This window comes from Orbicella faveolata, unplaced genomic scaffold (assembly GCF_042242905.1).
Source record: "Orbicella faveolata isolate gen_17 unplaced genomic scaffold, um_ofav_v1 contig_26, whole genome shotgun sequence".
Lineage (NCBI taxonomy): Eukaryota > Metazoa > Cnidaria > Anthozoa > Scleractinia > Merulinidae > Orbicella > Orbicella faveolata.
In genome coordinates this window covers 1,875,873-1,902,500 of record NW_028301554.1, presented here as the reverse complement: position 1 = coordinate 1,902,500, position 26,628 = coordinate 1,875,873, and the positions used below count along the sequence as shown (strand labels likewise).

Sequence of the window (26,628 nt, the reverse complement as noted above, 5' to 3'; positions counted from 1 at the left end):
AGTTCGCAATGATGGTGAAAAAGTTCCAGGGACGGATCCTAGATTTTTCTTAGGAGGGGCTGCACCACTAAGGAATGGGGTAACTGACTGGTCAAGTAAACAGATTGCAAATTTTTTTTGGCAGAATACCAGTTGTATTAGAAAGCAGCAGGTCATCTCAGGGGAGCGGGGTTGCGCACCCCTGCACCCTCCCCCTAGATCGGCCCTTAAGTTCTTAGTTCAGGGTTAGTTTCCCACTATATTTCTACGCGATCGCTTACTTCGATGTCAACGTCCGCTAAGTTCCTACGTCCTACAATATGCAAGTCCTTGACAGGTTCTAGTAATTCTCGGACGAAAGTACTGGGTCGAGTTCGCGGACGCCATCTTGAAGGAATCTTGGTTCATCCTAAGCAAACTCAAAGATGAGCCAAAAACAAACTCCAAGTGACTTTCTGAAGCAAATTATAGGCCGCCCTGTGGTGGTGAAGCTTAACAACGGCGTTGATTATCGAGGTAAACAGCTTTTTTTTGGCATGTGCATGCAAACCAGCTGAGAATTGATCCATTCATAAGTTGCTGTTTTCGTTTGACTGTTCATTCTATTTGTTATCAGCTGCAAACGTAAGCTTAAACAATAGGAAAGCGTTGTTACAAGTCTGAAAAAGAAAGGCCGTTCAACATTCTCCTTAAGTTGTCTGCAATATCTTTCTAAGTTTTGTTGATATGAAAATAATCTTTAATCTTTAATCATTAATTTTCACTAGAGAAACTAACCAAGACACAAGACAACCACCCAACATTTGTTTGGGAAAGGAAGTTTATTTCCAGTACAAGAAACAAATACAAAAAAAACTAAACCGGAAATGAAACTTCAGCCCACCAACGAGGAACCCCAAATAAAAGAGGATGGTGGTCTTGTAATAAAACTATACGACCTTGGCATTCTGCAAAAGACGAATCTTCATCTGCTCGGCTACTTGAACCTTAGCTGGCAAAGAAATTTCTAAATAAGTCTTGTACGCATCGGATGCCCAATCGCCAAAAATTTGGATTAGTTCACCTGGAACCCCACAATGAAACGCAAATGAGGCGGCCCCCCTTCGAAAACTGTGTCCACGATATAAGTACGGAAAAGAAACCCCTACAAGGGCCAACTTAGCCCTCAAAAATTGAATAAATTCACTCTTGTGCATGGAAACGAAATTACTCCTACGTGAGGAACAAGTGAACGCGGAAGCCGAGGGAGGAGCAGGATAGAAACTAATCATGCGCAAGTACGTGGCCACAGGGCAAATAGGATTATTCTCTAATCGTACCAAAGGTAACATCAATCTACATTCCCCAAACTGAATTGTTTTGGACCATTTAAATAACACTAACAAACCAACCCGGCACTCAAAAATATCTCCTTGACAAAGGTGCTGAACCTTGTCAAAATGATATGCTGTTTGGGGAAGAATGTTTGAAACCCGAGCAAAGAGGAAAAAGGTAAAAAGAAAGGCACACATAAACGTAACCTCTTTGCCGTCGCCAAGGTCAGTAACTGAAACCAATTGGGACAAAATATCTGGTGTAATGGGGGGTGCCTGATTAGGGGTATGCTTAACAGTATGCTGAATACCTTTCAAAGTCAAACGAACCTTGTACGACTGAAGGAACGGGAAATCAAACCCCGCTATTAAATGTAAGAGTTTAACCCCACTTAAATAGTTACGAATAGACTGCAGACGAAGGGATTGACTAAGAAATTGACAATACAATGGCATAACATGAGCAGTAGCAGGAACTGGTTTAAAATCAAAATATAAACAAAATGCTAAATAACTTTTCCACTGTGACCTATGGTTCTTATGAGTTCCTGGAGCATACACATGTAGCCGTGTGCACTTTAAGTCTTCCTCCAGCACAAGTCTTTCAGCATCTGTAAAAGAACAGAAGTTACAAATCACTATTGAGTGCAAATAACTCATCCGTGACAGTCTCCTCACTAATAGATCCAGCATCCCCACATTCCGCGGCAAAAAGTCCGGAATACTTGGCCACGTCCAAGTGCCATCGGGATAAATAGTCTGCAAGTCGGTTGGTTACACCCGGCAAATGAACCGCTCTGATCTCGAACTCTTGTGAAGAAACTTGCAGCCATGTGTTACGCAGAATTTTTCCCAGTAAAGGGTCGCTCGTCTTCCCGGAGTTAATAACTGTGACTATGGCTGTATTATCACAGTAGACTTGCACTCGTAAACCAGCCCAACGCGCGCCCCACAAACGAATCTCAACTAAGAGAGCTAGAAATTCTAACTGATGAATGGCTGAAAATTGCTGAAGGACCCAATCTGGGAATGGTGCGTGGAAAACCGTGTTACCACAAATGCCGCCACATCCTGTCAAACAGGCGTCAGTCACGAAAACACAATTGGGAGCCAACCACGGAACGTTCAGGATGATCGACACTCCATTGTAGACAGCGATAAAGTCAAGCCACCAACAAATGTCTTTTCGAAATTCTGTATTCAGGGAAATTCAGTGATGATTGTGTTTAAGGCGCTTAAGAAGTTCAATAATTTGCATGAAGAAACTGCGACTGTTCTTTATGCATTTAGACACAAAAGACAGTTTTCCGAGCAAAGACACAAAAGACAGTTTTCCGATTGCAAATCTCGCTTAGTGGCCTTTGTCTTGTGTGACCACTGTCTTAGTAAATCTTGAATCTCGATTAAACGTTCTGGATGAACCGATTTCGTCATTGCCAGAGTACCAAACTCAACCCCTAAACAGGTCGTAGGTGTAGTGGGCGGATAGGCTTTGCTCTTGGACTCTTCTACTCCTTATTCGACCAGTAAGGATTGAAGAAAACAAAAGGCAGTTGCGGCTCTGTCCGGAACGTCAACGCCTTGAAAATCGTCTAGATAATTTAATACGTCAAAGCCCCGCCATGAACAAATGTACGAAATACCACTCGTTATGCATTGACAGGCCATCGCGGCCAACCACAAACCCATAGGGAGCACGACATCAAAATAGTAACCGTCATTCCAGTGAAAATCCAATAATGGGAAGTCATAAGAATCAATGTAAAATTGTCGATAGGCTTTGCGCAAATCACACTTATAAATCAAACAACCTGGTCCCTTCTGAGCTATTAGACTAGCGATGTGATCCACCGTAGGATATGTCAGGGAAAACTCCACCCCTTCGTGCAGCGATTTATCTATTCCAGCGTTGACAGACGTGTTCAAAGGCTAACTCAGGTCAAGAATAATTCGCCGTTCGGTTGAATCTTTCTTTGGAACAGAATTAAGAGGTGACACCGCCAGCTGTCCAGAAAATGGTGGAGATGAAAATGGACCTGCCACCGAATGTCTCGCAAGCTCTGCGTCAAGATAAAGGGCCAAATCACATGGATAATTGGTAGCGCCAGAGTGATTGCATAATTGACTGACCGGAAAACCAAACTATTCGTAATCATAACCCACTAGCCAGCCGAACTCAAGATAGTCAACGATAACATTGTCGTGATAATCACTTAGATAAGACCTCCACTGCGGAATGATAAGCTTTGAAACTAATGGTATCCGTAATCCTCTGCAATTAGGTAGACCAGAAGCAAAAACACCCTCGTGAAGCGCAACCATGTCGACACTAAATTCCTGAATATTATAGCAAGCACCAGTGTCCTGTGAAAGTGTTCGAGTTGTAATGAGAGAAGAAACAATATCCTCCTGATTGTAAGCCACGCCAGTCGTGCCACGCTCACCATATATTTGTTCTTGAGAAAATGTCGGTTGGAACTCACAACTGTTTGAAAAGGAGTTCGTAAAAATATTCAGAGTGTCCTGATCAGACGAGTCCGGAAAAGATGTGTGGGAGAAATCCTGAGTGTCCTGACAACAAAATTTTTGAAAAGGTGTCCTGTGAAGATCTGGTTTGTTCTGATGACCACAGAGAGCCTGAGCAGATGTCCTGTTAAAAACATAACTGTCCTGAGAGGAGTTCCTGTTAAAATCGTGAATGTCCTGACCGCCAAATTCCTGAGGACCGGCAACAATAAAGTCTTGAATAAACGGACAGAAGTAGTGTTTTCTAGTCACTCTTTTGGTTTGTTTGGGCAGTCATCGGAATATTTGGAATGCATCCGTTTAGTCTTGTCCTTCACCCAACAAGCCGCACAAATATGACAAAGCCATTTCTTTTCTCCTTTAAGCATGGTGTAATGATCCTTAGAGTGAGAGCACGAACCCCCCTGGTACTCAGGGCAAAACAATACTGCAGTTGAAGTGGAGGGGGCGGGGCGCTTCTGGTCTTTTAACTTCTTGTGTGAACCTGCGAGGGTAAGGTTTTCCAAATGAAGAAAAGAATCCCCCCAGTTAAGTCGACCTCTCTCAATTTCTAATAAAACCGTTGCATGGAAACTACAGACGGACTGGTACATGAACTACTTGAATGAACCACCAATGGACTACCCTAAATGTAAACCCTTAAAATTTCTAACACAAAACTTTAAGAATCAGTTTGTCTGCTCAGGTTCCAATCTTCTAGGAACAATTTTTAAACTTTATCGCTTCTGCATGCATTGCGTGCCGTTTATTTATGATATTCCCCTACGTGAGCCTCCATTGTAAGCTAGTTCCAGTCTAACACAAGGAATACGAATATGGCCTGTTAACAATATATTCCACTTTCTTTTCTGCAAGTGGCAGGCCACTTATGTCTTCCAAGGGGAACCAAGTTTCCTCTCCCCCCTACCCCGTCACCCGTGAAAGGAAAGTTCTGTTTTCGGAAACCAGAGAGTTTCAAAATTGTTGGAAGTTATCTTCTTGAGACAGGAACGAAACCAGACTTGAATGTGGATATTGCTGTGGAGATGCCGAAGGTGAGAGGTTTTATGATTGCTTGACATTTTAGTTCATTCTTTGCTCCTTTACTGTACATGCATGTACATGTACATTGTACTTTGGAACACAATTTGAACATGGCAAGCTACAAGGGGTTGGCTAGGTACTTTCTGCAGGTTCATTCTGGAGTTCCTCCAATCTCACTGTTATCATTTTGAAAGGGAGAAATGAATGGTATTGTAATTGAACTTGTAGGTGATTGACTTGTAGTTTGTGTCATCATTTATCCAGCGCAGTGATCAGAGAGGTGGAGAGAGATAGCCTTTATTTTAAAACAATGGGAATTAAAGCTAACGGAAGAAGCTTTAATGGAAGGAAAGAAAAGACCATGAATGCTGTACATTCACTAGCTAGCTAGATTTATGGCTTCTCCTTCCATCTCTCACTTCCGTGAAATTCAATAGTAATTGTATGTGTCTACAAAGTCTCGTCATATTCATGCATACATCCTTTTATGTAACTTCAGTAGGATAGCCTTTCTGCATGTAAATAAGCTATGGTATATTAATATAGATCTACACTGTCAACACAAACATTCTGTCCATTTCTAGGCTGATTCTCAGAGTAGTCCTACTGTGCATACACAAATACACGTAATATTGAGCTCTACATGTACATTGTACATAGATGTAAATGTACAATGGTGAATGCATTATAATACAACACATGTTTCTCGGACAAAGTGTCTAGCGTGTTATATATATACCAGACAGTGTGTATAACTAAGTGAAATTAAGTGAAATTAATGCAGGCTTGTAATATTTTTTTGGCATTAGGAGTGTTTTCAACCAAAGGACTATTCGAACATGAGATACCATCACAAACGTGCTCTATATCTGTGTATCATAGCAGCACATTTAATGAAGAGTTGAAAGTGTTCAGTTCATGCTCATGAATGGTGAGGTACTGAGACCAATCCTTCTGGTCAAGTCTAAAGGTTAGTAACTAAACACCGCTTAAATACTGTATGTACTCTCTCCTCCACAGAGGTTTGAAACATGTGTTTTAAAAGCCACTGTGCAAGGTGAGTGCAGGTGCAAAGTCAAATGGATCACCATTGCCCTTCATGTAACCCTGCACCTGCACTCGTACTGTTCAATGGATTAATTCTCCCCATCGGAAAAACCAATTTTAGCCTCTGCCAAGTAGCAACGTTTTCGAGTCACAGGCATGAGATTTTTAACCTGCAAGTACCAAGATTTTTAGAAGGCACAACTACATGTATATCAAAAGATCAAACTTTCAAAAGTTTCTTCAGGAGGACATTCCAAAGATTTCTGAGGATGTTTCCAATAAGTTTTATTTCCTAAGACCAGACTCCGAAAATGTGTTTTGTTTAAGACAGACTCCGAAGATATGTTTTCTCAAACGATGCCATTCCCTTAAAAATCACAGAGAATTGGGGATAAGTGTACTGTCATTAGTATACATGGTCTTTTCTTTCCTCGTACTTATTTGACCTTCCCCTTGGTCAATAACTCATAATATACCCCTACACCTACAAGTGCAGTAGGAAGTTTCACACAAGTTGCAAATTTGACATCTTGAATAAAACGTGCTTACAACTGATTCCTCTCATAGGTAAAGCTGGGAAACAGTTTGTCATCAGATTGCATCCCTGATTATCAGTGGGTACATGTACATTCAAACCTCAGAGGTTTTCTCCAAAAAAGAATAATGTCAGACAGAACTGGTTCAATGGCAAGGAGGGCGTGGCAGAAGATGGGGCTGGTAGGTTACAACTCTATAATTTGTTATTGGCAAAACAACCTGTGAGTCACTTTTAATTAATTATCAGTGGCTAAGATGTCAGGAAAACAAACTTTTGTAATGCAGCTGTACATTATATTGTAGCTTACAGACTGATTGTAAATCTAATCTTAATCATTTAATATTGCTCATCTCAATTTTCCTACAGTTTTCATTTTCTTGTACATTTTTTGATACTTTTACCATTAATAAACTACTATCATGTACAAGTTGGAAGGGATGTTGGAATTGTATTGTGTTTCTCTAGGAAAAATTATTTATATTACGTGTAGTTTGAAAGTTGTATGCCCTCCCCATGAAGGTTTTTTTGGGTTGAACCCTTCCACCCCTCCAGGAATTCCAGTCTAACTTCATACTTTTCTATAAAATATTTGGCTTTTGAGATCTCCCACATACTGGGAATTTCCAAATTACGATGCTCTCAACAAATATAATTAAGCTCTAGGGTGGGTATGAATATTTTCTCAAACCACACATTGGGTTTAAAAAGTAACATTTTAAACCATTGAGTACATATTATATTTAAAACGTTGCTACATGTACAATAAGTATTAATATTTATTTGCAATGTTGTGGCCTCTATTTGGTCCAGGGGAAAAAATGGTTCTCGGATGAATGACTGGATACAGAATCGTAAAATCTTTATATTGTTTTATTCGATCTATAAGGAAGATACATAAGATACATAATTCTTAAGAAACCTAATAGCGAGCGATTCATGAAATTGCATGGAAAATATAATTCTCAAAACTCAACGGGTTACATAAACAAACGGTCACTTCTGTCGTGATATCCAGTCAAACTTATTTCAGTAACAGGTCAGCGAAACGGGTCAGCAGATCGAGCAGTAAAACACTACAGGTTAGCGATGTTCAACGTAAGGTACAAAATGCTTTATGACCTTTGTCTCTGATTTCGTGGTTTTGAAAACGTGTCATTCTAACTTAAAGATCAACTTACTTAGTGATTACACCATCGGCTGTCAATCACGCAACTAATTAAATGATCAAATGTCAATAAATGAAGTTAATATTAATCAATGAAACACTATTAACAATAATTCTTTTCTTGTTTTGTGTTACGTTTTTAGACACAGGAATATTAACACCTCATTACAATGCCTTGGTGTTGTTGGACATGTTCCTGGAGCAGCACTTTCACCATTTGTATAAGTGCATCACTGATTTCCCAGGAATGAAAGACGCGGTGGCTCTAATAAAAGTTTGGCATATCAGCGCAAACTTGATCAGGTTTTGGCATTTTCTGTTTATATTTTACACTTTGTCTTGTAAAATTTTATAGTTAACTCAGACTGAGGTGTAAGTGGTCACCACTTTCTTATTCTTTGTTCACGCAGGGACAAGGCCATTGTGGGGGATTTTTAGTGTCTATGTTCATCTCTCATTTACTGTCAGTTAAAAAGATCAACAAGCACGTGAGCTCATACCAGATTCTGAGAGTTTTTCTACAGTTCCTTGGTAATTAGCAATCAACATATGATTTCTCCTTACAACTGCATGCATTATCAAGGAGACAAGTGATGAGAATAAAAAGAATCGTTAATAGGCTCAGCCTTTAACACGGTTTGCACTGCTCCTAGAAGTCATTGCATACTCCTGGAATTTTAAAATGTACTTTTCAGTCCCATGGGAGGACTCATGGTTAGTGCGCTTGTCTCCGGATTGAGCGGTCTGGGTTCAAGCCTTGGCCGGGGGACATTGTGTACATGTATGTTGTGTTCTTGGGCAAGACACTTCATTCTCACTGTGCCTCTCTCCACCCAGGTATATAAATGGGTAATGGCAAACTTAATGCTGGGGGTAACCCTGCCATGGACTAGCATTCCATCCAGGGGGGAGTAGAAATGCAGTGTATTCCTAGTCCCTTCATGCTACAGAGACTGGGACAAGCTTTGGTCTGATGAGCCACTTGGCTGGTATGCAGCATTTCAGGACTTAGAAAATGTCTTGAAAATTCTCTTTTTTCCAACCTACCCCTGGAAAACTTGTGGAATTTTGTAGGAGAAGAAAATTCTATCAGTTAACTTGGTAATGTTAAGTCAAATACTCAGACCGTGTTTTTTAAAGCATCAATTTTTACACCATGAAAAAGAATGCTTTATATAGTATAGTTTTATAGTAGTTCGTACCGTGAAAAACATGGAATTCCTATCTTTCCTGAGTACGTAGTGCAAACTCTGTTTTAAGAAGAATGCAATTGGATTATCAAATGATGAACAATGTAAATCTGATTTATGATAAGATGTACATTGTGCATGATTTTATCAAGGGGAATCAAGAGCATTTCTACATTTAGTATGTTTCATTAAAATGACTTTTATTATCCTTTTGTTGAGAACACCTCCAATATATGATTATTAGGACTTCCACAGACCAGACACTTAGTTGTTGACAACTATTTTGTTATCGACACCTAAATATTATGGCACAACTAAAAAATGTAACGTACATGAGCTTTCGACAACTAAATGCTTAATTTTTAGTTGTCAACAACTAAGCAGTTTCCATTTTCGAAAAGGAAAACTGGTTTTAATTAGTTGTTGACAACTACGTTTTGACGAGTTTTCCTGTGTGTCGTCCTGAATCATTGGTTTAGTTGTCCACAACTATCAAAACATGACACACCTTTGACATGCTTATTGTGTTTTGAGCATGCATAGTGAATGTTCTCAAGGTCTTGCTGACCTGACTTGGACATTGACACCTAACACTCCAATGTGTGGAATGCTCGCTATGGACACAATTAGTTGTTGATAAAATTTAGTTGTCTTAAACAAATAGTTGTCAACAACTAAGTGTCTAGTCTGTGGAGGCCCTTTAAGCCTACTAAGACAAAGAAAGGAGTGTTTCCTCAATGGTGCTTAGTACATTTGGGATCCCCTGAAAAAATTGCCAGATATTTAGCTAGATGTTGTGATCTATCTGACAGAGATGACGACACTCAAACTAATAGTTCATAAATATTTCTTATTTCTGAAATGCTCGTTAAAATCATGTTAGGATCCACTGACTGGACTAAAGAAGGAATAATGATGACCAGAGAAGACATTGAAGAAGGGAATGTGGTAAGCTGATTCTGCAGATTTGAATTATATATATTAAAATACTTGCAGCTGTACACAAGATTTTTGTGGCCCACTGACTGTCAGATTAACAGGGTTCCACTACATATGAAGACATGATCATCGCAGTTATATACATAACTTAAGCAGTTGTGAAATTATAGCCTGAAAAAAAAAAAACAGTCTTTAGCAGGATTCAAACCCATGACCACTACAATACTGGTGCAGTGCTCTACCAATTGACTGAGCTCTCATTTATTTAGCCAACTGGGAGCTGGAAACATGACCCACTCCCAGTTGGCTATTTTTTAGGTTAAACTGTACTTCCTCTATTTTCTCAGGATAGTGCACAGTAAAGCAGTTAGAGGTTTTAAAGAGGTTTCTAAAAATGTCAGATAAACATTTTGTTGGACTCACTGTCATTTCATCATTGGCTTTCTTCTTCATGCCACAAAATGACACTGTGTACATGTAGCATTCCTCATGAGGTTTCTGCAATCAATTATGTTTTACTGGGATGGAAGAATTGCCCATTACTCACCCTCTAGGCTTGAGCTGGGAAGACCAGGACCTTTGCTCCTTTAGTCTTGTGAATTCCCCTCCAGTTTGGGCTCTGATATCCACAGTAAATAATCACTGATTTCATTCAACTTCACAGCCTCACTCACAGTTTGCCCTAATCTTAGTAATTTTCCACTCACGATGCTTTGTCACAATTAATACTCACTCCCGGTTGCCAAAACCCCTAAGTCAATCTGGCAAACTCCTGTAGGCCAGACCCCCAGGGACTGAGGCCCCAACCAACAAAGCTCTCACAGTCAATGACACATGCAGTCTTCACCACCACTACAAGTGAAAACTGTTTCTTTATTTTGTCGTTCTTACAGCCTTCAAAGGCAGATTTTCATTCAGGGTTTGATGTCGTGTTTGTTGATCCATCTGGCTACCTTAACTTGTGTGCTGGGATGACGGCAGCTCAATACAGGAAAGTAAGTGAACTGTGTTGTATTAACCATTAATTACCGCACCCAAATTTGCAATTAGCCAATCAGAAGCCTTGTCTGCTGTTCTTAGAATATAAGAATCTTCAGTTGTCACATTTGTCGAGACTTGTGACATAATGACACAGAAAAGATGTCATTTTGCCGTCATCAAGGATTGTACTTTTCACGATTATTTCTCTGATTAATTCTCAGCTGCAGCACGAGGCCAGGTTGTCGCTGGAATTTTTGGACAGTAGTTTTATGGACAGCTTTGAAGTGCTCTTCATGAAGCCGGTGCCATTTATACAAACATTTGATCAATTTTTACAGTGAGTACAAGCATGTCAATGTTGTTGATTGTTGACTTAGCTGACATTGAATTTTAATTTTACATACAACTTTAAATGTTCAAGAGTGAGTTTAAAGAACCCTGACATTCACTGATGGGACAGAGAAATTACCAACAAGTCAACCGCCATCAAAACATGATAGATTTTATTGCTAAATGTACATGTAGGCAATACAGGAAATTTAAAAGAATAAATTGTTTTCAATTTTCTGTACACATATGTAGAATTTCAGTGAAATTATTTTGATCATGGCTCATCATATTGCTTGGAGGGATTTTTGTCAAAATGTGCTGTTTCAGAAAACATGCATATTCCTCCCACAGATGGGATTGAATTTCCTGGGGGTGTGGTTAGGAGGTTTCTGTGAAACCAAAAAGTTTAAAGAAATGTAGGAAGCTTAATTGAAATTAACGGGTGGGAGGTCTTGGAAAAAATCTCTCAACTGTGGGGGGACGTATGGATATTTTCTTGAAGTACGCAATCAGGGTTCCATGCACAGAACTTGAGGTCCAAGTTTGTGTTAATGATTCACCCATACTCAAACACTTTTCTTGCAGAATTCCAAAAATCAGTGCTTTAGAAGTGGTCTGCAGGAGAAATGATCTTCTCCGTCACCTTATTGATCATCCAGGAGACTGGACCCCAGTTGTCACTGATTGGCTGCTTCATCTTGTCACTAGAGGCCTGGGAAAGAGAGTAGAGATGCTTTACTTCAAACCACAAACTCCACTTCAGGTGAGTTAAATTTAGGAGATCATCAGGGGAACTGCATTTGTCTTGATATTTTAGCAACTTCTTCCAACTAGTACTATAAGAAATGTCTGGTGCTGAATAGCTAGAGAGAAGTTGTTTGTTGACAATAGAGTTTAACTGAGGCGGTTGTTTGCATGCTATTAAATAAAGAATCTTTAGAAGTTCATACGTCACATTTTGGAAATCTTTTGGATGTCATTGGTACTTTTTGAGAAGTCTTTGTGTCAACTGGAAACTATTCATGCATTATAATTTTCAGCAATCTTTGCAATAAATTTTCCTTGCATTCAACAATTAGTGCTTAAATTATCTTGATACAAACCAAAATGGAAACTACAACTTACATGTATTTGTTTTGCGATTTATTCATTCCATCATTCATTGTAATCTTCAATTGCAAGAATTTTTATAATAAATTTGCCATAGATTTACAACAGTTGGTGCTGAAACTCTTGATATTAACAACAAAAATTATGAATTCCATCAGAATTTTTACCATTTGGTTAGTATTATAAATTGATGGTTAGTTAAAGCATGCAAAGGTTATCTACATGTATACGCCCAGCTAAACCTTATTTTCTAAGTTTAATACCCTTTTGCAGCTATAAGGAATTAGTTTTTAGTATGTAATGAACCACTGTGGATTTAGATTCTTTATGTAGTTAACACACGGTGTGTTGTTTCAAACTTGTGCTCTCTTAATGTAGTGGCCTGTGAACAAAGCTCCACTCTCCAGAAGTCAAAGCAGTGTGACACTGGGCTTGTTATTGAATTCTGACCATGCAGATGCCGTGCTTGACACAGGGCCCCCAGCTGACAGTAGTGAGGTCAGTGGTTATCTGTTCTATTGGCATGTACTCTGTGTATTGTAATCAATGCATATAGGACCCTGAGCTGACAGTACTGAGGGTCAGTGGTTATCTGTTCTATTAGCATGTACTCTGTGTAGTGTAGTCAATGTACCGGTCAGTGGTTATCTGTTTTATTGTATGCACAGTGTACACTGTTGTTAATTGTCAATATACATGTAGAACACTCAGTTGACAGCACTGAGGGTCAGTGGTTTTCTTTATTTATGTATGTACCAGTGTTCTAGACAAGTGAGGGGTCTCAGGGCAAACACCCAACAAGGTCAGCTACATGTACATGACCCAACAAATTGATAGAAAATTTATAACGATTTGGTTGGAGCAGTGGGAATTGACCCATTGGAATTCCATATCTTGACACCCTACATAATTGTACATTGGTAAATTAGCCAGAACCCTGACATACAGTACAATGTATCCAGCTTTCAATATCAGAAAAACAAAATGAAACAAAGTTTTCAGCTGCAAATGAGATACAAATGTATATTGAGAAAAATCTGATCTGCTTCCTGTACCTTTAAGCTCCATCCAGCCTCCCCTCCCTTTGCCTGTGTGTCCTCCCCCCCTGTGGAGTCTCAGTTGCCACTTGATAATACTTTTTTATTTACTTTGCCTGTAGTTCATAAGGGATGGATCTTGATGGTTGTAGGGGATTGGACAATTGCCAAAATGGAAGTAAAAAGACTGAAAAGGTCCTTGTGACCTTAGGATCCTGTGTTTGCTGAAAAATATCCTTGGTGAACTTAAGGGTGGGAAAAAATCTTCATGTTTGGTTTCCTCCTCCCAAAGGAAAAGATTTGTTCCTAAACTGCACATGACGCATTTTCACTTGCTGTTATTTTTTTGTCCTGGCAGGCTCCATCTTTCTGTGCATTTTGGGGTGAGAAATCGGAGTTGCGCCGATTTAAAGATGGTTCTATTCTTGAGGCGGTGGTTTGGTCCTGCAACAGCATGGCAGAGAGAAGAACTATCTGTGGAAGAATTATTAAACATCTTCTTCAAAGGTGAAAAATTATTTCTAAAACTTTACTCACAGCTGGAGCAGGGCATGATGACTAGCATTCCACCATGCAATGGAAACTGAAGTTGAGCTTCCCCTTTCCACTTCCCCTTTCTCCTTCCTCCTTCTCCCTTTCCCCTTCCCCCATCTCCCTCTTTCTCCTTCCATCCTCCCCCTCTCTTCTCCCCCCTCCCTTCTTTCCTTCCACTTTTCCCCTTCCCCCATCTCCCTCTTTCTCCTTCCATCCTCCCCCTGTCTTCTCCCCCCTCCCTTCTCTCCTTCCCCTTTTCCCCTTCCCCCATCTCCCTCTTTCTCCTTCCATCCTCCCCCTCTCTTCTCCCCCCTCCCCTCTTTCCTTCCCCTTTTCCCCTTCCCCCATCTCCCTCTTTCCCCTTCCATCCTCCCCCTCTCTTCTCTCCCCTCCCTTCTCTCCTTCCTCCTTCTCCCTTCACCCCTCCCCCATCTCCCTCTTTCCCCTTCCATCCTCCCCCTCTCTTCTCCCCCTCCCTTCTCTCCTTCCACTTTTCCCCTTCCCCCATCTCCCTCTTTCTCCTTCCATCCTCCCCCTCTCTTCTCCCCCTCCCTTCTCTCCTTCCCCTTTTCCCCTTCCCCCATCTCCCTCTTTCTCCTTCCATCCTCCCCCTCTCTTCTCCCCTCTCCCTTCTCTCCTTCCCCTTTTCCCCTTCCCCCATCTCCCTCTTTCTCCTTCCATCCTCCCCCTCTCTTCTCTCCCCTCCCTTCTCTCCTTCCACTTTTCCCCTTCCCCCATCTCCCTCTTTCTCCTTCCATCCTCCCCCTCTCTTCTCCCCCCTCCCTTCTCTCCATCCCCTTTTCCCCTTCCCCCATTTCCCTCTTTCCCCTTCCATCCTCCCCCTCTCTTCTCCCCCCTCCCTTCTCTCCTTCCCCTTTTCCCCTTCCCCCATCTCCCTCTTTCTCCTTCCATCCTCCCCCTCTCTTCTCCCCCCTCCCTTCTCTCCTTCCCCTTTTCCCCTTCCCCCATCTCCCTCTTTCTCCTTCCATCCTCCCCCTCTCTTCTCCCCCCTCCCTTCTCTCCTTCCCCTTTTCCCCTTCCCCCATCTCCCTCTTTCTCCTTCCATCCTCCCCCTCTCTTCTCCCCCCTCCCTTCCCTCCTTCCCCTTTTCCCCTTCCCCCATCTCCCTCTTTCTCCTTCCATCCTCCCCCTCTCTTCTCCCCCCTCCCTTCTCTCCTTCTCCCTTTCCCCTTCCCCCATTTCCCTCTTTCCCCTTCCATCCTCCCCCTCTCTTCTCCCCCTCCCTTCTCTCCTTCTCCCCTTCCCCTTCCCCCATTTCCTTCTTTCTCCTTCCATCCTCCCCCTCTCTTCTCCCCCGTCCCTTCTCTCCTTCTCCCTTTCCCGTTCCCCCATTTCCCTCTTTCTCCTTCCATCCTCCCCCTCTCTTCTCCCCCCTCCCTTCTCTCCTTCTCCCTTTCCCCTTCCCCCATTTCCCTCTTTCTCCTTCCATCCCCCCCCTCTCTTCTCCCCCCTCCCTTCACTCCTTCTCCCTTTCCCCTTCCCCCATTTCCCTCTTTCTCCTTCCATCCTCCCCCTCTCTTCTCCCCCTTCCCTTCTCTCCTTCTCCCTTTCCCCTTCCCCCATTTCCCTCTTTCTCCTTCCATCCTCCCCCTCTCTTCTCCCCCCCTCCCTTCTCTCCTTCTCCCTTCTCTCCTTCTCCCTTTTCCCCTCCCTCCTCCTCCTGCCCCTTTCCCCCTTCCACCCTCCACCTTCCTCACCCCCCTCCCCTGAAGCCACCTTTACCTGACCCACTAGCATGTGGAAAGTTTATTAAAACTCAATTTTTTTTTGTAGACACGGTGGTGTTGATCCAGCATTGCTGACTTTTGTTGCGAATCAGCTGGACTGTGTACTACAGACACATGGTGCATCGTGTGACAGTGGAACAGGTGATGAAGAAGCTCAGAGAGTGATTCAGGTGTACAATGCTTTGTGTAAACAGATCCGTGCGTTGGATTTGCCGCTCAATGTCAACTCGATTCAGGGAATTAGCTCTGTTTTCAGGGGAGCAGAGGTAGGGAAAACACTTAGGAGTTTTTATGATCAACATCCAGTTTCCCCTTACAATGTCAGTACAGTCTTAAGCAGTCAGGTGCTGAGAATAAAGAAAACCATCAACAAGAAAAACTGATAAAGATCAGTTCCATCCCGCGGAATTTTTATCGGTTCCTGGCAAAGATGTTACAAGTTATTTGCCTTATACTGTAAAATGACGATAGTAAGATTTTTGCTTATTTTGTTCAAAAGGCTTTTTCTTTGGACGGCTTTCAGTAGGGATGCGCATTTTACATGTAGTGGAAAAATTTTACATTTCAAAACTTATCAGGCTTGTATTTGGAACAAACTTGAAGACAACGAAAAATTTTGTTACATATTAATACATGTACATGAAAGAATGCTTAATGGTAAGCCACTCTAGGGATAACAATAAGAAGCACAAAACAAGTGAAAATATCAAAACTCAAAAAACGTTATAGCAGGGTAGTGGTAAGCCTAACAATTTTTTTTTTTTTTTTGCCTTAGAGGGCTACATGTGAAACAAAATAACCCTAAGCTTTGCATTTGGGAGGCCTTACTTACACTGTAGACAAAAGTATGCACATAAGAAAGATTTATGAGGCTTTGTTGTTCTTCTGTCTAGGTTTTTCCACCAAGCCCTTGTTTTAAAAATAGCAAAGTTAAGCCACAAATTGGTGATGAAAAGTTGGCGTGCAAAGTACTCCTTCCTTCGGAAACAAAACACACAATTTGGTGTCCAGCCATGGAAGGTGAGATTCTACAAAAGAACATTTTTCTTACAATGGCTGCGACTTCACAGCACCTTAGTTTAATAATAATAGTAATGGTAATGGTAATAATAATAATAATAATAATAACAATAATATTAATAATTGGTATTATTATTATTATTATTATTATCATTATTTTAATGAACTTTATTTACTGAGGGTGACACATGACAGTATGAACTGATAAACTAGTGACCCTCTGTGCTAAACATCTATGAGTAATTATAAAATAACTTAGAATAGTACAAAGTATGAATATTAATTGCAAAAACATCTCTACATCTACAGTTAATATATATCTATAAAATTAATTATTCAGAATTAAAAATTAATTCAAAGCACATGAATATCTCTATTCACAACACTATGCTAAGAAATGTTTTTTTCATGGCCGAGCTAAAGGAACCGATGTTGTCCTTTTAACGTATTTCTAGAGGAATTCCGTTCCAGAGCTTTGCCTCATGAACTTGAAAGGTCCTGCTTCCTTCCGTTTCTCTGTTCTACCACGGACACATTAAATTATAATTCGCGTAAGCTCGTGATCTAAAGTTCATAAATTCCAATACAATTATGATATATAAGAGCCTCCAAAGACGAGACATTTAGTTGTCGACAAGTATTTGTTATAGACAATTAATTGTGTTCCATGCGAGCATTCCACACTATGGAGTGTTGGTTGTCCATACCTAAGTCACGCCAGCGAGAGCTTGGGAAATGACGTTCACTACGCATGCCCAAAACACAAGACGCATGCTCAAATGTGTGTCATGTGACTCCCAAAAAACGGTCAAATCGTACTTGCCGACAACTAAAGCAGTTTCCCTTTTCGAAATGGGAAACTGCCTAGTTGTCTTCAACTAAAAATTTATCGTTTAGCTGTCGACAATTCATCTCACACACTACGTTTTTTTAATTAGTTGTCGATAAAATTTAGTAGTCCACAGCTAAGTGTCAAGTCTGGAGGCCCTAACAGAAGGCCCTAACAGAAGGCGCTAACAGAAAAATAGTCATGAACAAGCTAGTGAGTAGCGTGTATAAATTATGACAATAAAAACATTGTGGAAAATTGAAAGAACTACTTTCTCTAAGAGTAATGTATTGTGCTGTCAGCAAGTTAGAGTTGCTTGTTGCTCTTTGTTTGAAGTCTTACAGACTCGAAAATGTAATTATGGAGACTGATAGCAATAACACATTAGTATAACTTCAGATGTGGCTAGCAGGTTGGGTTTTATAACTCTTAGGCCAGTAAAAAAACAGCCTCTAGTATTTCATGAAATTGAAACTTGACAGAGTTGTTAATTCCGATAAATAGCTAAATAAGATTGTAAAAATTGAACACAGTTGGAATTACGAAAGGGATATCTCTGGAATTTGTTTAACTTTAACCTCTCCAATATCTACAGTTTTCAACGTTTCAATGATTTTATATCTTGTAAGCTGTAATGAAGCATTCCAAAGAAGAAAGAAAAAAAATGGAAACCTAAATCTGACTAGTGGAAAATCTGGCGAGTTAAAAACTCAGTGTTCTGGCTGGTAAAATCTGACATGCCACTAGCCTGTATTAAAAAGTTAATCTCCATTCCTGAAATGTCTTTTGTGTTTGATGCTGTAAATTTAGTTATTTTATGTTAAAGGTAAAAGTCTAAAGCTCTAGCTTTCTCCAAGTTGTTTTACAGTTCGAGACCAGTGGTAAATGGCCGGATGATCTAGCTGCTATTCAACACATTAAAGCAGCTTTTCACATCAGACTTGCTAAGTTGCTGAAAAGCGAGTGTTCGCTTGTAACTGCGGCTTCGCCTCAGCATGTAGATGTTCTCAAGGTGAGTAACTGAAAAATTTCGGTTCAAAGGATTAACGCGTCAACAAAACCAACTGGCTTTCCACAAATAGGATTCATCTAAGGCCTAGTCCACACTGCGGCGAAGAAATTCGAAAACCGATCTTTATTTCTACGGTTAGGTCTACCGTCTCACTAATCCGTCATGAAAACGGAGCTTTTTGAAAACTCTCTTCAAACGGGAGGAACTTGAAAACGCCGGCTTTGCATTTTCTTGTGAACAGAAAATAATTTGAAAACGGAACTTTTCAAAAATAGATGACGTCACGATAATCATGTGATTTCCCCGCCCCAGTTCTCCTCAAACGCAAATCCAAAACGACCGGTGATTGTTGCGTTTTCCAATTTCTCCTGCTTAGTACTGTGGAGGGTAAATATTTGATGCGTTTTAGGAGTGAAAAGGCCGTTTTTAAATTTTTTCCAGCGTAGTGTAGATGGTGCCTAAGTTATTTGACATATAACCTGCAATCAGGCGTTCTTTACTTTTCACGGCAGCAAAAAAAGATTGTCTGTTCACAGGTTATCATAGCGCTGTTATTAACCCGTCAGGACCTTTACTTTTACAACAGGAAAGAATGGTTTTGGATATTTTTGACATTGTTTTTGCTTGTTTTCCGACCACTTGTATTATCAAAACCAACAAAAGTCTCGTCCGCTGGAAAGGAAATTTCACGTGCGATATTCTGCCACTTGATTGGCTAACGAATTTGGAAAGCCAACTAAATGATAGCGGTCTTACTAACAATATATTTCCGCCTTACTGAAGAGTCAGCTTCCGTGACGTGAGGGGTGCAAACTTGAGTGGGTCCAACTTCATTGGGATCGAATCAGACACCTCTTTATCGTGCCTTGGTTGGTCCTGCTTAATTTGAAATGTGAGCTGATGAGAACCTTTTTAGCATGCAATTCCTGTGTTTTTCTCCGGCAGGATGGCCTTGTATTTAGAATCAAGATTATGCATTACCGCGAAATGGTGTTGCTTCAAAAGAATGAAATCACACAGGAGCTTAAAACAGATTACGAGAAGAAAGCTAAAGAACTAGAACGGGAAATAACGCATTTGCCGCTCTTAACAAGCACACTTCATGGGTAGGTACTCTTCTACATCCACATATACACTTAGTTAAGTCGCTAAAAGTCGTAAGATATCACACCAAATGTAAAAATTTGAATAAAAATAATACAATGGGATATTAATAAGTAACTAACTGTGATTTAAAACTGCCTAGGTCATTGAGTTTGTCAAATAAACCACTCGCTTGGCTGATAAGACACATGTATCCTTTCTATTCTGGTCAAAATTCACAGGAGCGTGTGTGTTTGCGAGTGACAAACCAAACTGGCAATGCCTCACTTGTACTTATCATTTCGTGTTGCTGTTTTGGTTTTGCAGCATACAACAGCATTACCGCGGATTTACCGGAACTATCCGTTTGACCAAACGCTGGGTGGCCGCTCAACTGATGGCTGATCACGTGACTGATGAGTGTATTGAGTTACTGGTGGCTTCTCTCTTCCTCTCCCCAGCCCCCTTTACTCCTCCCGGGTAACGCAATAGACCACCTCCGGCTGAGTTTCTTTACGTCCCTGTGAGGACTCGAGAAGAGTCTTTTTCGGAATCATTTGTTGCACCAACGTGTTGATTTTCTTGTAAATCGAACTCAATTTTATATGAAATGTTTTAAACAAGGACTCGTTGTGAAACAGAGGCAAAAGGCAAGTCGGAAATGGAGTATTGATTTAACATTCCAACATGGAAATGAGTGTTCTTAGAGTTGCAAATTCTCGTCTCAAACTCATTCATAATTCATCAAGTTAAAATAAAGAAAATTCACAACCATGAGGGAGATTTGGATACCCGCTCTTGATTAGCATAGATTTTGACGATTTTATTTCTCCGTTTACTCCTTAGTTTTTGTTTTGATTGGGAAGATATATTAAACACTCGAGAGAGTGTTTCATCGGCTATCCAAACACCTCTAATTTCGTCAAAAATACATCGCTGCGCGTCGTATTTTCAACTCTAGTCAGTTAATGTGTTGTTTTCGAATTAGTACCTCTTAGATTTGAAAAGAATTTTAAGCCACGCCCTGTAAACAGGATCCTGTTACCTCTTAGAGATTCTTTTTAACATTTCCGACGATCACCGCTGTCCTTTTGACATGGGAGTGCTCACGAGCTTTGCAGAAGTCTATCGACTCTCGCCTACTTGGCTTTCTTCCTCACGAATAAGTGCATTTGAAATGATAAATACGTATTTACTGCAGAAAATTTGTTCAGTTTACACAATACTCCTTCTTACAGGTCTCCCCTGGTTGGATTTCTCCGATTTCTTTGCCTTCTTTCTTCAACCGACTGGGAAACAACTCCTGTCATTCTAAATTTTAACAACGACATTTCTGGTGAGTGAATGAGGTTTCCTTATTTATCGTTCACTTCTTCAATTTTTTTTTTTTAACAAGTTTCAAGCGAGAAGGGTTTGGAAATGAAGAAAGCAGTCATTTTAGAAATTGTGGTGACCAAAAATCAAATTCTCCTGTGTCAATTTGAAGGGGATATATGGACAACAGTGAGAAGAATTGTCATGTTGATCATGACTCCTGAGGGAAGTCGTGACCGAAAGCGTAATCGGCTTGTTTTTTTCGCTGCAGCGACTTAGAAACTGTGATGACCAAATGTCAAATTTTCCTATGTTAATTTAAAGAGAATGTATGAACAACAGTGAGGAAAATCGATATGTTGACTCATTAGACAGTGTTAACCAAAACCGTGATTGTCTTGGGGTTTTTCTCCGTACCAACTTAGAAACTGTGGTGACCAACTGACCAAAAATCAAAGTCTCCCATGTTGATTTAAATAGAATGAATAAACAACAGTGAGGAGAATCGATATGTTGATTCTTGGACGTGTGGAAAATGCTAACCTAAGTGAACTTGTGTTGTTTTTCTCAATAGTGGCTGACTACCAAGAAATATCCTCCAAGTTTTCCAAAAACAGAACGCAACTTCCAGCAATATTTATCTCTACTCCAAAGGACAAGTTCAGCTCTATGTGGACAAAAGATAAGCCTTCTAAACAGGTCAGTTGATTTGTTTGGACTATTTCGCTTAGTTTTGACTTTCATCGCTCATTTAGTCTATTGTGAGGATGTGAGGATGTGAGGATGTTGTGCACCGAAGAATTAACTGTAGATCAGGCCGAAGTTCACACTGAAAAGAACTGAGAAAATTGGATTTTTGTTCGTTATAGAATTGCAAAACACTAAGGTTAACGCGCGTTCCAAACTGTTAGTAGATAGAACGTTTTGTCCATTATTTAGAACGGTATTTACTCTTGAATCAGTATTTACATGTCTTTCCCGCTATAGATTGTCAACAGACTCTCTGGCCTAGCAAGGGAGTCACACTTGATCTTGGAACGTCAAATTCAAACATACGCACTACAGCCAACCGATTTCAAGGTAAGACGATGACCTGATGACTGAGGCGTCACCTTGGTAACTGTCAAAAGTTGAACCCTAATTCCTTTCGAGTAAGGTACTTTCCAACAGTATCACCGGTAAGGGTTTTTCTAAGTTGTTGTTGTTGTATTTTTTTGACAAGTGATGTCTGTCATACAATTCAAATTAAGTAAGGTTCCATTATCCCAAGCACAAGTTAGCCACTTTGCAGCACGTGATGCCTTATGCAAAGAAGGATTTTACGCGACTTGTCTAAGAATGGTGTATGGCATACTGCCCCACCCACCCGACCCCTTATTCTTTGCCCGACCCTCACCCAAGACAGACTTAGCGTATTGCCGATATTCAGCAAAGAAGACCATGCTAATACAGTAAAAGCCCGCCTGTAAGAACCAATTGGTTTAAGAACCTACTGGCAGAAATTTGCCATTTTAATACCCAAAGATATAAGAACCTGTTAAGCCAAGCAAGATCAAGCAGGCTCGATTATGTGAATTACGGTAAAACATTTTCACCAAGGAATGTGAATTTGAGAGGGCAAATTTGTGTCACAAGAAAATACCTGATACAGTTCTGAATAAGTTCTGCATATTCAAGGACCAAACCCAATTTTATTGATTTTTCTGGTAATCAATAACTATATCTCCCTCATGGAAATTAAGAACCCAAATAAAAACCTACTTAACCTCGAATGCCAAAAAGCTACCTCAAAATACAAGGAACTATTTTGCCAAACTTCAAAACATGTTGGTTCTTACCCGCGGGTCTTCACTGCAACTCTTCCGCTCCTGTCTTTACTTTCCTCAGCAAATCTTCCGCCCGCCTTTGGATCACTATGACGTCATCATCCATCTGCACAGTCGTCTTCTCCCTCGTAGAACCCAGGCCCTTGATAAAGGGAAACATCCGGCAGAAGCCTCGTTTTCACGTCCTTCAGTTTTAGTTCCGGTCGTAAACTTTGATCCTGCACAGTTGTATCTTAAAGAACTTAAGGTAAGGAAAGATTCGACGAGCAATCTTAAGCTGTTTCTGGCGTAATTTGAGTAATCCTAAGTTACGAAATTTACCCTGCAGAATATGGAGCAAACATTTGCCTTTTTGATCTTAACACCCTGAGAAAAGCCTCTGGAAGTAGTTATATATATATATATGTTTCTGATCCAATGAACGAAATGTCAAATTTTATTTGCAAGGAATATTCGGTAAATAACGGAAGTGAAGTTATACCCACTGCAATCTGACAAATACTCTGTTTCCTTGGTTTCTCTGTTTTGTTTTCTTCCAGGATGCTTTTTCTGACATTGCGCTGTTCTTTCACGATGTGTACGGAGGCGACTTGATAGGAATTCTATGGAAGCCTCAGAGTTTTGTGCCGGCTCCGTTCAAGGTACAGGCAGCATTTGGAGTCTTTTCTCCTTCAGTCTTAGTATAGATTAATTTCTAGATTCTCCATACCGTGTCCTGTGGGAGGGACGGTGGCTTCACGGTCAGTGCGCTCATCTCCGGATCGAGCGGTCCGGGTTCGTGCCCTTGCTGGAGACATTCCCTTCTGTCCCTGGGCAAAACACTTCACTCTCACGGTGCCTCTCTTCACCCAGGTGTATAAATGGGTACCGGCAAACTTATTGCTGGGGGCAACCCTGCGATGGACTAGCATCCCATCCAGGGGTAGTAGAGATACTTCTAGTCGCTTCATGCTTCAGAAACCGGGATAAGCTCCAGCTGATAGACCTCTTGGCTCGTATGTAGGATTGACCTTTTACCTTTACCATACCGTGTCATAACAGTTTAAAGTACTCGCGTCATAAATGTGAATGACTGTAGCATCAGAGATAAAACTGGTCCTCACTTAAACATCGTTTCCCCAGTTTTTTGTTTGGGTTCTGTCTGCCTAAACCAACGTTGGCATGGTAACAAAAGCCAGGTCGACATCTACAGCTATCAAACTGCATTGTCACGATCAACGAAACTTGTTTAGCTTAGCGAAAACCTGTTTATCTGAAACCCGTTTCGTGAAAAACAAGTTGGTAATTTTTATTCCTTTGTTCGCATAAGGGGCGCGTTCCATTCAATCAAAAATTTCGGAATTTGCGTAATAGGAACTAATGGTACGGAAATATCCGGGGGAAGTTGCCAGGAAATCCAAAAATCATTGGTCCTCGGGCAATTTCTTCTTCTTAAGTCCCGTCCCTGACAGGAACTCAAAGTTCACATTTTTCGTCTGAGCTGCACCGAAACTATTTCAATCATTCTCAAAATAGACGCATTTCAATCATGATTCATACAAAGCCCCGCCTGATGTGAACGCTTTTCCTGATGAAACATTCATTAGTTATTAGACCATCTACCCCCTACCCCGTCAAGTCTCCCGTTTTGTGCTGGCGTCCAGCTCTCGCGATTTTACCCGCGCGTTCAACGATCGAATAAAAATACAAGAAAAAATGGCTGCGAACAGTCTAATGTTTTATTCGTGATTAGTCTAAACATGTTTATTCCTAATGTGAACGCAGTATGACATGTTCCTTATCTCGAACCAAGATGTCCTAAGGATCTGGACACGAAGTTCCCATGTTCTATGTCAACGTTTCCCCACCCCCCTCAGCTAAAGTCGGAACAATGTCATAACGTGGCATAAAGTAATCTAAAACGTTACCAAGTTGAAGCGGTATGGGGCGGACATAACCCGAGTAAAACAAGTTTTCCAGTCAGTGGAATTCATAGAAAATAGATCTGTAAACGAGTGATTAGAATTTTATATCTACCAACCCTAGAACTTGATGTGTCAAATTCTTTTATTGCCGGTTTTCATGTGACGTGGCCATATTCCAAAATTAAAAATTACCTTTCCATTTTCAGGTTTCAGTGTCATCATATAAAAGACCCTTTAGAAACTTGACATTTTAAAATGTCTTAGCTCGACAGGGTTCTTCGTTTTGTAACTGTAGGACACATTTGAATTTCCTAGCCAGGCTGTCGCGTAGGTCAAAAGATGAGTTCTCGCTTTAGTTTTTGCAAACTGAACAGTTCTTGCACTAGAAGAATTATTTATTTCAACGTGCCGGAGCTCAAGAGTAATAACGCTTCGTTTCAATAGCGAAACTCAACGACAGATGTTTCTGTTACTTTACGGCCGCCATGTTGGTGCCCCTCCGAGGGGCACCAACATGGCGTCTCCATTATATCATCGATGTGTCATATCCCAGATTCTTGACTTAATTTACTCAATGGTTACGATTTTTGGTTTTGATCACATGACCAGTGAAAACCAGCAATTGCCACTGTTTTGTCTCCTTATCCTTTCTTGTTGATTTGTAATTTGTTCACGTTTTATCAGGTGTTGCACGCGCAGTGCAAGATGCCATTAATCAATCCTCAAACGGCTGAAAAGGTTGGTAACTAGATCTATATACAATAGCCTCCATTTGGCGCGAAAATATGCTCGGATATTTGTCCGCCGACATTATTTGTTCCGAGAAGCGCACAGGTTTCCGAGAGCGTAGCTCGAGGAAAACTGTGAGCTTTGAGGAACAGATAATGTCCGCGGACAAATATCCGAGCATATTTTCAAAGTCAAATGGAGGCTATTTTGTTTACGTGTATTATCCTTCAAATAGTTTTCGCAACACGCGCAGTTTTGAAAAGTGAGAAATATTCTCGGATATTCCCCAGTTTTAGCTGGGGATTATTAGGTCACGTGAGGCGTTTAAACTAATCGCGCGTGTGAAAATGTTTCATGGATTATAAGTAATGCTAATAGGACTGAGTGGAGTCCAATTCGGTGATATCTATGTACTTCGTAAATGGACTAAGAGCATAAACGGGGATCTCGACGGAAAAGTGAAAGGAAAATATCTCACAGCAGGAGAATGGCACCATAGAAAGTATTAAATTGACCCTTTTTTAAAGTCCGGTCAGCCTTCCAATTTGTTTTATAGTGTAAAAGGTGAAGGTGATATACTTCTCATGGGATAAAAGTTAACTTTTTTAGAAGTTAACTATGAAAATAGATTGTTTAAAATAGATTGTTTTTCGAAATTCCACGAACTCTCCTTCACTTTTGTAAGAAACCCCAACCCTCACCCCCACCCCCACCCCGAACACCCCACCCCCACCTATAAAAACGCAGCAAAAGTGAATGATCCCAAAGGATAATCAAAACTCCAACCAAAATATGCAGCTGCAGCGAAGCGCGGGGAAACATAAAATCAATGCCAAGCGCGGGAAAACGTGCAAACGTTGCCAAGCAACAAAAAGCATACAAACGCTGGGAAGCGCAGGAAAAGTTGCAAACGTTGCTAAACGGGATAAAGCATGGAAACATTGCCCAGCGCGAGAAAATATGGAACTGATGATAAGGGCGGGAAAACGCACGAAAGTAAAACCCCAATTGGTTTCCCCTTTGCTCCTGATTGGTTGCAAACTTAATATGTTTGCTCAGGTTGGTAAGATTACGATGTAGCTTTCGAATGCTTTTGACAATCAATCGAAAAACCGTTTTATTGAGATATTCTCGTATAACGTTTTCATGGTAAAGCAACTGTTTAGTTGTGATGATAACTTTTGTTGCTGTTGTTGTTTTGGTTGTTGCTGTGGTTGTTATTGTTGTTTTAAGTCGTTTTTTGTATTCAGTCCAAACAGGGCAAGACCTTGGTCATCCCGAACATATCAGCCATCTTGTCTGATTTTCAGACCATCGGAGAGGGACTGGTCAAGAAGATCGAAGTGTTGAATGCGTGAAAAGGGAGAGGACAAACGTGTCATGTAAAAGTGAAATAATAAAGCTTTGATGAAATCAAAAACACCTTTATTAAAGGAATCGAATACCTATAA

At 40.6% G+C, this 26,628-nt stretch overlaps 2 pseudogenes across 1 annotated transcript; one reads left to right on the top strand and one right to left on the bottom strand.

The window, feature by feature from the left end:
• LOC110046241 (nucleolar protein 6-like) lies at window positions 1–26,628 on the top strand (annotated as a pseudogene). Its single transcript, XR_016208958.1, has 24 exons — window positions 1–495; window positions 4,674–4,852; window positions 5,651–5,811; window positions 6,456–6,605; window positions 7,735–7,894; window positions 8,002–8,122; window positions 9,665–9,729; window positions 10,614–10,715; window positions 10,923–11,038; window positions 11,617–11,794; window positions 12,520–12,639; window positions 13,537–13,685; window positions 15,507–15,726; window positions 16,354–16,480; window positions 18,167–18,321; window positions 19,267–19,427; window positions 19,732–19,884; window positions 20,643–20,740; window positions 21,293–21,417; window positions 21,706–21,798; window positions 22,606–22,791; window positions 23,084–23,185; window positions 25,133–25,186; window positions 26,428–26,628. The product of XR_016208958.1 is annotated as a nucleolar protein 6-like (transcript).
• Window positions 1,697–3,614, bottom strand: LOC149107572 (uncharacterized; annotated as a pseudogene).